Genomic DNA, 12,611 nt, shown 5'->3' with positions numbered 1-12,611 from the left:
TAACATTCTTTGCGTCGTTACCCGGCCCACTATTGCGAAGATGCGCAGTGTGCGTAACGCATTCTGTTTGGAGAATAGAGGATTTTGCCGGGTTCCGAACGCGAGCCGGAACCCGGGCCTCCTTGCGCAAGTGGCTTTGCGGACACAATAACTGTCCTCCATATTGCAGTCGCCAAGTGTCAGGGTGTTCAGGCGTCTTAAGCCCGGGCAGGTCTTTAGGGGCCCCGGCTGGCGCTCGTAGATGGCCGCACCAGCCTGGGCCTACCGTCACTGGCCGCGCGCCCCGGCGCCATTTTCTTTGCTTGCCTGTTGCTGCGCTGTTGCCGGCGGCCATGATGGATGCACGTTGTCCGTTCTTTGGGAGGTGATCGGTTGAGGACGTCCCAGTTAGGTTAAAGCACTTCTTACTATCACTGAAGTGCATTTTCTGAGCAGAATATTTACACTGTCCCTGGCTGAGCACGGTTGGCTAACAACCAAAACGTGGGTAGAGCTGTTGAGGTAGACACCTGGGACGCTTGGTGGCCATTCCTCGGCCCTGCCTCAGGAGGCCCTGGCTGACCCTTAGCGCTTTCCCCAGACGAGAAGGGCTAAAGGCGATGGCCCTTGGACACAGAAAAGGTGAAGGCGTAAGCACATGTTTTTAATCAGGCCGGACCGCATTCCTCTCAATTCCTTCTAACCTGGTTTCCAAACTAAGTGCTTCCTTCTCCCTCAAGCTGGACTCGACCGTCTCACGAGCCTGGCCAGATCGCCTCCACAATGGTCAGGAGCTAAGGCCCTCGGAGAGCCGTTCATCCGACGTCTCTTTCTCTCTACAGATGGGTGCCGGGGGGAGATTGGGGGTCCCTCACTGTGGGGGCCAAGTGTTGTCTCCTACTCTGTTGTGAATGTTTCCCAAATTATTGCAAAAGGAGTGTAAGGAAAGGAGCTTCGCGACAAGCCCATCAATTGTCTCTGGGGCTGTAGATGCAGATGGGCAAGAAGCAGCACCGGACGGGTGTCGAACGCCACATGGGCCAAGCGCTGTGCTAGGGCCAACACATGGGTTCCTGCCCTCGTGGTGTGTATGCCCTAGTGGGGGGAGCTAGGACAATGAGTCTCTATGTTAGTTAAATATTGCTAACTAAAATAGAAAAATAAAGCACGGAAAGGGGATAGGGATTCTGTGCCTGTGGGGGAGGGGGGGTGTATGGGTGTCATAGTGTTACATGGGGTGCCCTGGGGGAAGGCTTCCCTGATCAAGTGACACTTGAGCAGAGCCCTAAAGGGAGAGAGCTAGCCTTGCCGGCAGCGGAAAGAGCAAGTGCAAAGGCCCTGAGGCAGAATGTGGCTGACTTAGCAAGGAATAAAGACTGGAGAGGACTAGATTTAAAGGTTTTGTAGGCTGCTATTGGATTTTGCCTTTTCCTTTAGGTAAAATGGAAATCTCTAGAAAGTTCTCAGAGTGACACAATAAAAGGACCCCTATGACTACGGTATAGAGAATAAGTTGAGAGTGAGCTAGAGCAGAAGCAGGAAATTAGGAGGCAAGTGTAGTAGTTCAGGCAAGAGATGATGGGGCTTGGTACAGATTAATGGCAATGTGTAAAGGAAAAATGGTCTAAATGAAAATTTAACCAATAATTTGCTAATGAGTGGGATATGAAAGAAGACTCCAGGATAACCTTGTAGGAGTGACACAATAATTAAGCTCCTGTGATTTAGACTGTACAGGCACTTAAGGAATAATTTGGACCGTTTTGCCTATTTATCATATTTGCTAAGTAATTAAATCTGAAGCTCTCTATATAACAATAATTTATAAACTAAGGTAGGTCCATTGAAACCCTCCCTATGTTTTGCTGAAGTAAAATAATATTTTGCTACTTGATTAGGTCCCCATCTTACAGAATCTCATGGTTCCTTTGTTTTCATAAGGCTTTTCGCAGTACATAATTATATATTTACGTCATTATTTGGTTAATACCACCTCCAAAAAACATGAACTTTGTTTTCCTATGGCAGACAAGTTTTTTATTATTAAGTGAATTCATAGTATGCTTTCTCATTCTTGGTATATCTGTTTTCTTACCCAAGATGGTTAAAAGTTACTACATTTTTTCCTAAATACAGAGAAGGATTTTCTTTAAATAGAGAGGTCAGAGAACCTAGGAATTTCATTAGGAATAGCTAAGACTGTTGGGGAAAAGGAAATATGCTTTGTTCACTTCATCTTTTTTTGAAACCTAAGTACTGACCAGCAGTTATGCTCCTTGATATTTCCTGTAAGATTTGGAAACTTACATCCACACACAAACCTGCACACAGATGTTCCCAGCAGCTTTATTCATAATTGCCGAAACTTGGAAACAACCAAGATGTCCTTCAGCTGTGTATCCTTCAGAAAAACTGTGGTACCTCAGGGTAGAGGAATATTATTCAGCAATAAAAACAAATGAGCTATTGAGCCATAAAAAGACACTGAGAAATCTTAACTGTGTATTGCTAAGTGAAAGAAGCCAATCTAAAAAGGTCCTATAACGTATGATTCTAACTACATAACGTTCTGGAAAAGGTAGAACTATGAAGACAATAAACAGATCAGTGATAGCCAGGGATTAGCAGGGAGGGAGAGATCAACAGACAGAGGATTTTTAGGAGAGTGAAACTATTCTGTATGGGACCATGATGGTGAATACATATCATTATGCATTTATCTAAACCCAGAGAATGTACAACATTAAGAATGAACCATAACGTACACTATGGACTTTGGGTGATGGTGATACGCCCATGTAGGTTCGTCAATTGTAATGAATGTGAAAGTGTTGATAATGGCTGTGCATTGATAGGGAAACAAAGGCAAGAGAAAAAAATTTCCTGGCTACCTACAGCCCGCTGACAAGTCCATGAAACAGGCAGAGTGACATTCCTTGAGGAATGTTGATACTTTGCTAAGAGAGCCCAATCCCCAGGATCCTGTAAGTCTACTTTAACATATAAAAATTCCTTTGGAAAGTTCTTTTCTCTCTACTACCCAAGATATATGTTGGTGATCATCCCCCAAGCATATGACCCACTGATACGCATCTGAAGGGCCTCGTGACTAAGGTTTTATTAGACAGTAATAAATGACCTTTTCCAAACAATGGCTAGCCCCTCAAGGTCCTGGAAACCTTGCTTCCAAAATTCCTTAGAGACTTAGGCCATCCCTAACCCCCTCCCCACTTGAAAGTGTATAATCGGCCTCTCCTCACAATCCCAGTGCAGCTCTTTCTGCCCACGGGTCCTGTCCCTATGCTTTAATAAAACCACCTTTTTGCACCAAAGACATCTCAAGAATTCTTTCCTGTGCGTTAGCTCCGAACCCCAACATCTTTCCTCTATCATGCATGTGTGGGGTCGGAGGTATATAGGAAATCTCTGGACCTTCCTCTCAATTTTGTTGTAAACCTAAAACTTCTCTAAAAAAAAAAAAAAAATCCTTAAAAAAAACCCAAAACCCTAAGAACTGACAGCTATTGTGTACTCATGCTTACTGTATCCTAGGCATGTGCTATGTGCTTTATTTTGTTGACATCTGTAAATGAAACAACAGTGCCTCAAAAAGATTTTAGAAGGAGCAAATGAAAATACACACTCAGAGCGGTACCTGGGCACATTAACACTCAGTGAATGTTACCTGTTATCATCCCTCCACTTTCCTGGATGAGAAAGCTGAGGCTTAGGAGCCCAAGTCACTCGAGGGCTCATGGTCACACAGCAATTGGCTTAGCTGAGACGCAACCCTAGGTGCTCTAGCACAGCTTTCACGTGGTCCTGCTGACATCTGGGGTCAATTTGTTGTGCCGGTTATCTCATGTGCGATAAGATGTTAGCAGCATTCTGGACTCTACCAACTACATGCCAGTGGAATCTCCCCCCTCCTCCAAGCTGTGACAACAAAATGTCAGAAAATGCCTCCTAGGGAACGCTGAGAATGACTCTAATTGACAGCTGCTCAAGAAGCCCTATGCTGTACTACCTCCCCATGGGATCATAAGATGATGATTATTCTCTTTCAACTGTCAATTTTTTCTGCAAATTTGGTTTGTCTTCTGCACTCCACCTGCCAACAATACAATGCCATTTTTCATTTTATCTGTTTGTTATTATAGCAGTAAAATTTATATTCAAGACTCAGTTTCCAACCACTAAGAGAATTATTTCTTTTGTTTAGATTTTAAAACCATAGGTTTTTACACTACTTTGAATGTCAACCACCTATGCTAAGTTCTGTACCTATATTCTCTCCTCTCAGTGTTACAACTCTGCAATTTCATGTCATTAAACTCCCCAAATGTGAAATACAGTTGCCTCTGCTTTCTGCTTTGGTAGGACCAAGGTTAGTTAGTCTTTTTTTTTTTTTTTTTTAAGGTTTTATTTATTTGACAGAGAGTAGGCAGAGAGGCTGACAGAGAGAGAGAGGAAGAAGCACGCTCCCCAGTGATGCGGGGCTTGATCCCAGGAAGCTGGGATCATGACAGGAGCCAAAGGTAGAGGACCAACCCTCTGAGCCACCCAGGCATCCCCCGAGGTTAGTTTTTTGAAAAAACTAACTAATTGTACTAACTGTACTTTGGATATAAGAGGATGAGAATCCTGACATTCTTCAGTCAACAAGGTAACCTAAAGAATTTGCCTTCCAACCATGGTATAGGAGGGACACACAGGAAATCTATTTCTAAAACATGAACTTTTATATACACTCTTTTCTAAAGTTGATAAAACTGAGAAATTTGTTTAAAATGTCACACTCCTGTGCACCTGGGTGGCTCGGTGGGTTAAATGTCAGCCTTCGGCTCAGGTCATGATCCCAGGGTCATAGGATCGAGCCCCACATCAAGCTCCCTGCTCACCAGGAAGCCTGCTTCTCCCTCTCCTGCTTCCCCTGTTTGTGTTCCTTCTCTGTCTCTCTCTCTCAAATGAATAAATAAAATATTTTAAAAATATAAATAAATAAAATGTCATCCTCCTATTTTATAAGCAAAAAGAATACTTCTTTTCTACCCAAAATCTGACCATGGACTTTGCCATGTATGTACGATCTCAGAGGTTCTAAATATAGGGACAATTAGAAATGATGACATAAAAGTAAGAAAAGTAAATGATCCTAATGACTTGGTAACACATCCCGTTGCAAATTAGGAAAATTCTAGTTTTTTGCTTTCAACAAAATGAAAAGAGAGCTATGTGGAATTTTTAGGAACTTTCAGGATTTTAAAGGATGATGTTGGATATCAAACTGCTATGGTATTTAAATTCCATCGGGATACATTCAGAAGAGTGATGTGGACGTGATAGTTTCATATTAAAATGGCAGATCATTAAAGTAACAAGATTATATGATTTTTGGCATATAACTTGAAAGGAGATTAAAAAATTGAGTGGCATTACCAGAACAAAACTCTTTTTGATTTCTACCTATAGAATTATATGGATCAAAGTTTATCAGCACCTATAAGCTATAGAAGGGGAGGGGGGGTTAAATAGCCCAAAGTAATATTCTTCCATGGATATAGGATCTTTTTTTCTTAATCTGCCTGTATCTTATTAAGAGATACTATTCCCAGGGCACCTGGCTGGCCCAGTAGGAAGAGCATGTGACTCTTGATCTTGGTGTTGTGAGTTCAAACCCCATGTTGGGTGTAGAGATTCCTAAAATAAACAAACTAACTAACTAAAAACGTTTTAAAAAATTAAAAAATAAAAGATACATCCCCAATAAAAAGTTTCTGTTTAGTAGTTATTTAGAGTTTTAATGTATTTATGTTGCTTTATTTAATTGTGTTCTAATAATAATTATGGTAACTTAATCCAGAAGAAATTTTAGTATGTGGAGCGTTAGGATCATAAGAAATGAGAAAAAAGGGACACCTGGGTGGCTCAGTCAATTAAGCATCTGCCTTCAGCTCAGATCATGATCCCAGAGTCCTGGGATCAAGCGCCATATTGGTTTCCCTGCTTAGTAGTGAGTTTGCTTCTCCCTCTGCCCTCCCATCCCGCTTGTGCTTGCTCTTTCACTCTCTCTCTCTCAAATAAAATCTTCAAAAAAATGAAATGAGAAAAAAAATTTTAGTATTTGTGCCACAATTCTGTGTGACAGAAATAAATGAGGAATAACACATTTGATATAAAAATGTGGGATAAGATTCTGGAAACAAAATAGGAGTTCAAAGAGAAAACAGAACCACATAAGATGTCCAACTCTTAAAGAAGAACCCATTCATGTATTTTTATTATTTTTAAAGATTTTTTTTTTTTGGGGGGGCACCTGGGTGGCTCAGTCACTAAGCGTCTACCTTCAGCTCAGGTCATGATCCCAAGGTCCTGGAATCGAGCCCCGCATTGGGCTCCCTGCTCAGCCGGGAGCCTTCTTGTATTCCCTCTCTCGCTGTCTCTCTCTGCCAAATAAAATCTTTTTTTTTTTTTTTCTCAAAGATTTTATTTATTTATTTGACAGAGAGAAATCACAAGTAGGCAGAGAGGCAGGCAGAGAGAGAGAGAGGAGGAAGCAGGCTCCCTGCCGAGCAGAGAGCCCGATGCGGGACTCGATCCCAGGACCCTGAGATCATGACCTGAGCCGAAGGCAGCGGCTTAACCACTGAGCCACCCAGGCGCCCTGCCAAATAAAATCTTAAAAAAAAAAAAAAGACTAAAAGACTTTTTAATTTTTAAGTAATCTCTATACCCAGTATGGGACTTGAACTTACAACACCAAGATCAAGAGTCGCATGTTCTACGGACTCAGCCAGCCAGGGGCCCTCTTCCGAGTGTATTTTTAAAGGATGATGTTGGGTATCAAACTGCTAAGGTATTTAAATTCCACTGGGATACATTCAAAAGAGTGATGTGGAGGTGACAGTTTCATGTTAAAATGGCAGTACTTCACCATGTTATAAATTTGAGCTTTTAAAGCACTTTTGGGGCACCTGGGTGGCTCAGCTGGTTAATTATCCAGCTCTTGATCTCAGCTGGGGTCTAGTTCTCAGGGTGGTGAGTTTAAGCTCCTCACTGGGCTCCATACTGAGTGTGAAGCCTAACTAAAAAAAAAAAGAAAAACAAAACAAAACAAAAAAACCAACAATGTAACCTACAATGAAAAAGTCGCATCAACATAAAATCCGTTTTCAGAATTTCCTTAGGGGAACTCTTTGAAGACCGCTAATCTTAAAGAGATGAACCCAGACCATGTTGCCATGCTCCATCTAAAGTGGCTGTGCTGTTAATTGCTGCCAGGCAGAAATCAGGCTGAGAGGTATGAATCATTGACTCCAGATGAACTTGTGTGTTAGTGGCTGCTGTTTTAGAGAGACCTAGAAGAACAGAATCCCACCGTCACTGTTTTTACTTCTCTCTTCTATATAAGTCTCTTGCTTAAGATTTTCTATCGTTCCCCATGACCAGAAGATCTGATCTTAGCTCCACAGTCTGACATTGAAGGTTTTCCAAATTCTGGGCCCAACCTCTCCACCTCCCTGCCTCAGCAAATCCCTGTTCTCTATCTTCACCCACATTTAAAATATTTATTTATGCCAACTTTTGTGATTTTATTTTTATTTTTTATTATTTTTACTTTTTTTAAAATTAACATATAATGTATTATTAGCCCCAGGGGTACAAGTCTGCGAATCACCAGGTTTACACACTTCACAGTGCTCAAACTTTTGTGATTTTTGTTAATGCCTGTCCATACATGCAAATAAAAATGCTCAAAGTCTACTTCTGTCCCCTCTCTGCTTGGAAACTTAGAGAGGTGATTTTCTTCTTCTTCTTCTTCTTTTTTTAAAGATCATATTTACTTATTTGATGGAGAGAGATCACAAGTAGGCAGAGCAGAAGGAGACAGAGAGAGGGGGGAAGCAGGCTTCCTGCTGAGCAGAGAGCCTGATTCAGAGGACCCTGCGATCATGACCTGAGCCAAAGGCAGAGGCTTAACACACTGAGCCACCCAGGTGCCCCTGAGACATGATCTTATGTCTGTCCTCTGGCATTTAGAAGTATTAGTCACCACCTGGAAACGATATTTTTTCTGTTCTCTTGATAGATAACGGGGGCAGCTGTTCAGTTCCTCCCTTCAGCGCAGCATGCAAGCAAGCCGAGGAGGAATAGAGTCGAGACTCTACAGTCAGCTCACTAGGGGTGACATAGTCAAGGATTAAAGAGAATGACTCACAAGCACAGAGATGAACAGTGTTACTGCGTCTTAAAAACTCTAGATGAGAAAGAAGGGATTATAATTATCAAGGTGTGACGAATACTACATTCGCATACACAAATGCTTGGCACTTATCTTTTGGAAAGCCCAGAATTGCATCCGCCCTGCCCTTTGCCTCAGCAAATAGTACCTTTCTAAAGAGGGTGGGACAAGAAAAATTTTCTTGGTGACAGAAAAAATTGTATTAATTCCCTAGCAGCCTTCTAAATCAAGGGATCCTAGTAGCTGAAGGCTCTTTGGTTTGCCAAATACGAATGAATTTAAAGACTGTTAAATGGTGTGTATGGGAGTGCAAAACCTGAGAAGCCAGAGGAAGTAAAAATGTTTTGCACGGGGGACATGGAGGAGGAGGCAAGAACGCAATGTTTTACCTTCAGAAAAGCAGTAATGTTGTCCAGTGCTCCGTAGAGGGTGTTCAACGGAGGGGCCATTAAGATCCCATGGAGGGCTGAGTTCCTGTTCAAGATGGATCCTGGTTGAGAGCAGAGACTGCGCAGAAGCAGCCACATGGGAGGTAACTGGTTCTCAGTCCAGAGAAAATTCCGTGAAGTTCCAGTAGATTATAAGGCATAGTGATGTAATTTTCTTTAGATTCCCAGCTCCCTGAATTCTCTGTTACTCTTCACTCCTACAGTCCCCATCCCCCACCCATGACCACGGCTGCCAAGTGTGCCGCCAATCCCAGGCTTTGCAGCAGTTGAATCCAGGTACGGGTACGGCTGACATTATGGGCCCCTCCTCGCGTGCTAGCGATAGAAAAACAACTATCACAGGCTTGGCCTGACCACAGACTGACCGACTGAGGCCATTTCCGTGGTGGCTTTTTGGTTCTGGAGAAGCATAAAACGGACCCGAGCAAACTTCTGGGTCACTGCGGCCAAGGTGTAGCTCAAAGGTTAAAGATCAGAACTGCCAGAGCTGTGTGACTGGCACTGTGCGTGTTTCAGAGGCTCTGATGATCTCTGGAACTATAGCAGGGCCTTGTCTTGGCTGGGAAATCCAGACCCAAAGAACAGGGGATTGGCAACCTTGGTTTACTTTTGACAACCCTAGAGAGGAAACATCAGCCTTCGCAAGCTGGAGGGGAGGGAGTAGCTATATGCTAGAGCGACTGAACAGGAAGTCGAGGGACCAGGTCATGTTTTTAAATAGATTCCTCTGTGTTCTCCAGACAAATACGGGGATGTTGATCAGGTATGGAGCCGAGTGGGGTGTCTGAGAGGAGAGCAGGCAGCGACCTGCTGAGGAACAGAGTGGAAAGGAAGAGAATTGACCAGAAAGTATATAATTATGTACTTTAATTGTACCTTTAGAATTGCACTTAAGAATTACAATTGTACTTTGGAAATACATAGACTTAATAATGTGAAGAAGAACAGGCTGGCACCAAAAATCAGAACATAAGGACCAAGACAGTGAAAACATCGATGGGTCAGTTAAACACCAACTGGTGTCTCTAAGGTATTATATAATGAGAAGGAAAGTTCTGGTGTTTACATAATTTTGATCACAGAGGCAAAATATAGTTTGCACACACTTGGAGGAAAACCAACCAGCATCAGGGTGATCTCCTAGGAAGGACTTTGTGAAACAAGGACACCAAGCCTACACACACACACACACACACACACACACACCCTACCTGATCTGGGGGTGGTTTTCATTGGTCCTGGGTAGAGTCAAAAGAGGAGACCTTTGCTTTTGCATACATATATAATTCTAGGCATCTATGTTTGAGAACTTACAGGGTTCTCCCCCCAAAAAAGGGCTCGTGCTCAGAGGAAATAAGTCCCTGTAAGTAGTTTCACATGGTTTTCCCTCTTCTACCCATTGAAATGGCTGCAAAGACCAGTTCTTAAATTGGGAAATGTGGGAGTTGACTCCCTTGGCAGTACTTGTAAATCCAATAGGGATTGTAACGTTCAGGACAGGCTCTTTGCTCTCTGCCAAGGAGCGGAACTCCTTGAGGCAAAGGGGTGGAGGGAAGGTTGGCAAGAGCTACTCAAGGTAGAGGGTGCCTTGTCAAGATAATGTGAATGTCCAGGCTGCCTGGCAGTTCTTTGAACCTGCCCCAAACTTGCTCAAGCACACCCCAGACGAGGCAGTTCCCTGCGTGAATGGTCTCATAGCTACCTGTATTTTTGCTTTGTGTCTCTTAGCCACATTTGGAATCATTTGGGTGATTTCCCCTGCAAATCCATGGCTCAGGGACTGTCTTGATTAATCATTCCTATTTATTTCTGTTGAACTTGGCAACTAACTGGTGTCTTTGTATTGGCGGAGTACAAGGCAGTATGCTTTTTAACTTAGGGATGCACAGATATCTAAGAACAAAGAAATGTATGGGAGTGTTTGACAACAAATTCAGAAAAATGGTTAATTCTCTTGGGGGGAGGAAAGAGACTCAATTCTAGAGGATATTCAGGGGTCTTCAATTGTATTGGTAATGTTTCATTTCACAAGTATCAGCTGCATTATTTTTTATACCTTTTTGTCTTAAGGTATGAAGGCCTGACCCTGAGGCATGGAGCGTTTGCCACCATATGACACCTCTTGAGAAAATTTCAGCTAGCTTTCCCAGGTCAAAACCCCTTTGTCTGTGCCTGCTTTTAGGTTTACATAGTCTTAAAAATGTTATTTAAATCCCGTGTTGCCATTTAACTTTCTAATATCTCGTGTCTCATGTTTCTGACCATATTGTAAGCTCTTGAAGGTGAATTCTCCCAGCCAATAAGAGCCCAACATTGTATCCTGTAGAATACTGTTACACTGATGACTTCCAAGGTACCATAACTCCTGACATTCGAGCTCCTGCATAGTCCCCTCCCACAAGGATCTGGGCTTGGTTGATGACTTGCTTTGGCCAATGGGACCTTAGCAAGTATGAGACAAGCAGAAGCTTGATAAGCTCTTGCCATCCTGGAACCCGGTGCCATGTAGAAGCTCAGGCTAGACTATGGAAAGATGACAGAAGTCTCACTCTTTCATCCATCCCTGCCAATATCCCAGACATGTGGGTAAAGTCATCTAAGACCTTCCAGCCAACCCATGAGCTGAAGGTGGCTGTGTGAGCAGCTTGTTTCCTTGTCCCTTTATCTAGATGTTGCCATATTAGGATGTAAAGCACAAGTGCTGTAACCATCTTTTCACCATGAGGGGAGCTTTTGGAGAACCAACCAGCACTGAGGATGGGAAAGTGAAGAAACAGAAAGACGTTCTTTCTGTTTCTTGTTGTTGCTATATAATAGCAACATTATATAGTTGCTATTAACTTAATTACTATATTAATTATATTAATGAACTGACTAGTTAATTAATGAAGGTCAGCTTCTGGACTCTTCATTATATGAGAAGGCATATTTCCTCATAGCTTAAGTCCTTTGAGTGGGGTTTCTGTTACCTGCTGCTGAAGGCATTTCTTTTTTTCTTGAAGTATTCTCTACAGCAGATGTGGGGCTCGGAAGTCATGACTCTGAGATCTAGGATCTCATCCTCCCCCCACTGAACCAGCCTGGTGCTCGGCAGCTGGAGGCATTCTAATTGATAGGCTCCTCAACCAGCTCCACTGGTACAAATAGAAAACTTCTGAAATGCCCTTGCATTGTATGTAACAGACCTTCAATGAGTTTATCTCTGCTGAGGAAGTAAAAGATTTTGTGGTAGAGACTGCCAGTCGCTTTCCCCCTTAATTAAAGAACTCTCAGTTCTAGCTGGGCATATTGCTGTCTAGAACAAAAGACTAATTCCCAACTTCTTTGTGTGTAGATATGGCTGCGTGACTGAGCTCTGGCCAATGAGATACAAGCAGAAGTGTGTGGGAGAACTGCTTCACAGGGGCTGACTCAGCTGCGAGGAACTTTTTTCCTGCCCTTCTGCCTTTCTTCGCTCTTCCCCCAGCTTGGTTTCTCTGACAAGAGTTCCAAGCACTGTCTTAGGCCATAAGGTGACCTTGAGGATGGAAGCCAAGAGCAAGGATGGTCAAGCAGAAAGACAGAAGCCTGATGACAAAGTAGGGGTCCCGAGGACAAGATGGAGGCCCCAGAGCATCTCTGGACAGCCTGGCTTCAGATTGCTTGTTAACGAGAGAAATAGAAACCTTGATTTTGTTTAAGACACTGTTATTTTCAGTTTTTCTTTTATATTCAGCTAAGTAAAATCCCAACTTTCCTTTTAAAATATTAAAGGCTGGGGTGCCTGGGTGGCTCAGTGGGTTAAGTGCCTGGCTCTTGATCTCAGCTCAGGTCTTGATCTCAGGGTCGTTGAGTTCAGGCTTTGCAACACACTTAACAAAACAAGAAAAGGCTGGCATAGGAAAGTATATGAAGAGTATGAATAATGAATCTCTCATCTGGCTGTTAAGCAAGCCCTTCCT

Source organism: Mustela erminea, chromosome 6 (genome assembly GCF_009829155.1).
Source record: "Mustela erminea isolate mMusErm1 chromosome 6, mMusErm1.Pri, whole genome shotgun sequence".
NCBI lineage: Eukaryota > Metazoa > Chordata > Mammalia > Carnivora > Mustelidae > Mustela > Mustela erminea.
The sequence above is the reverse complement of the archived record's forward strand: the minus strand, read 5'-3'. Positions refer to the sequence as shown.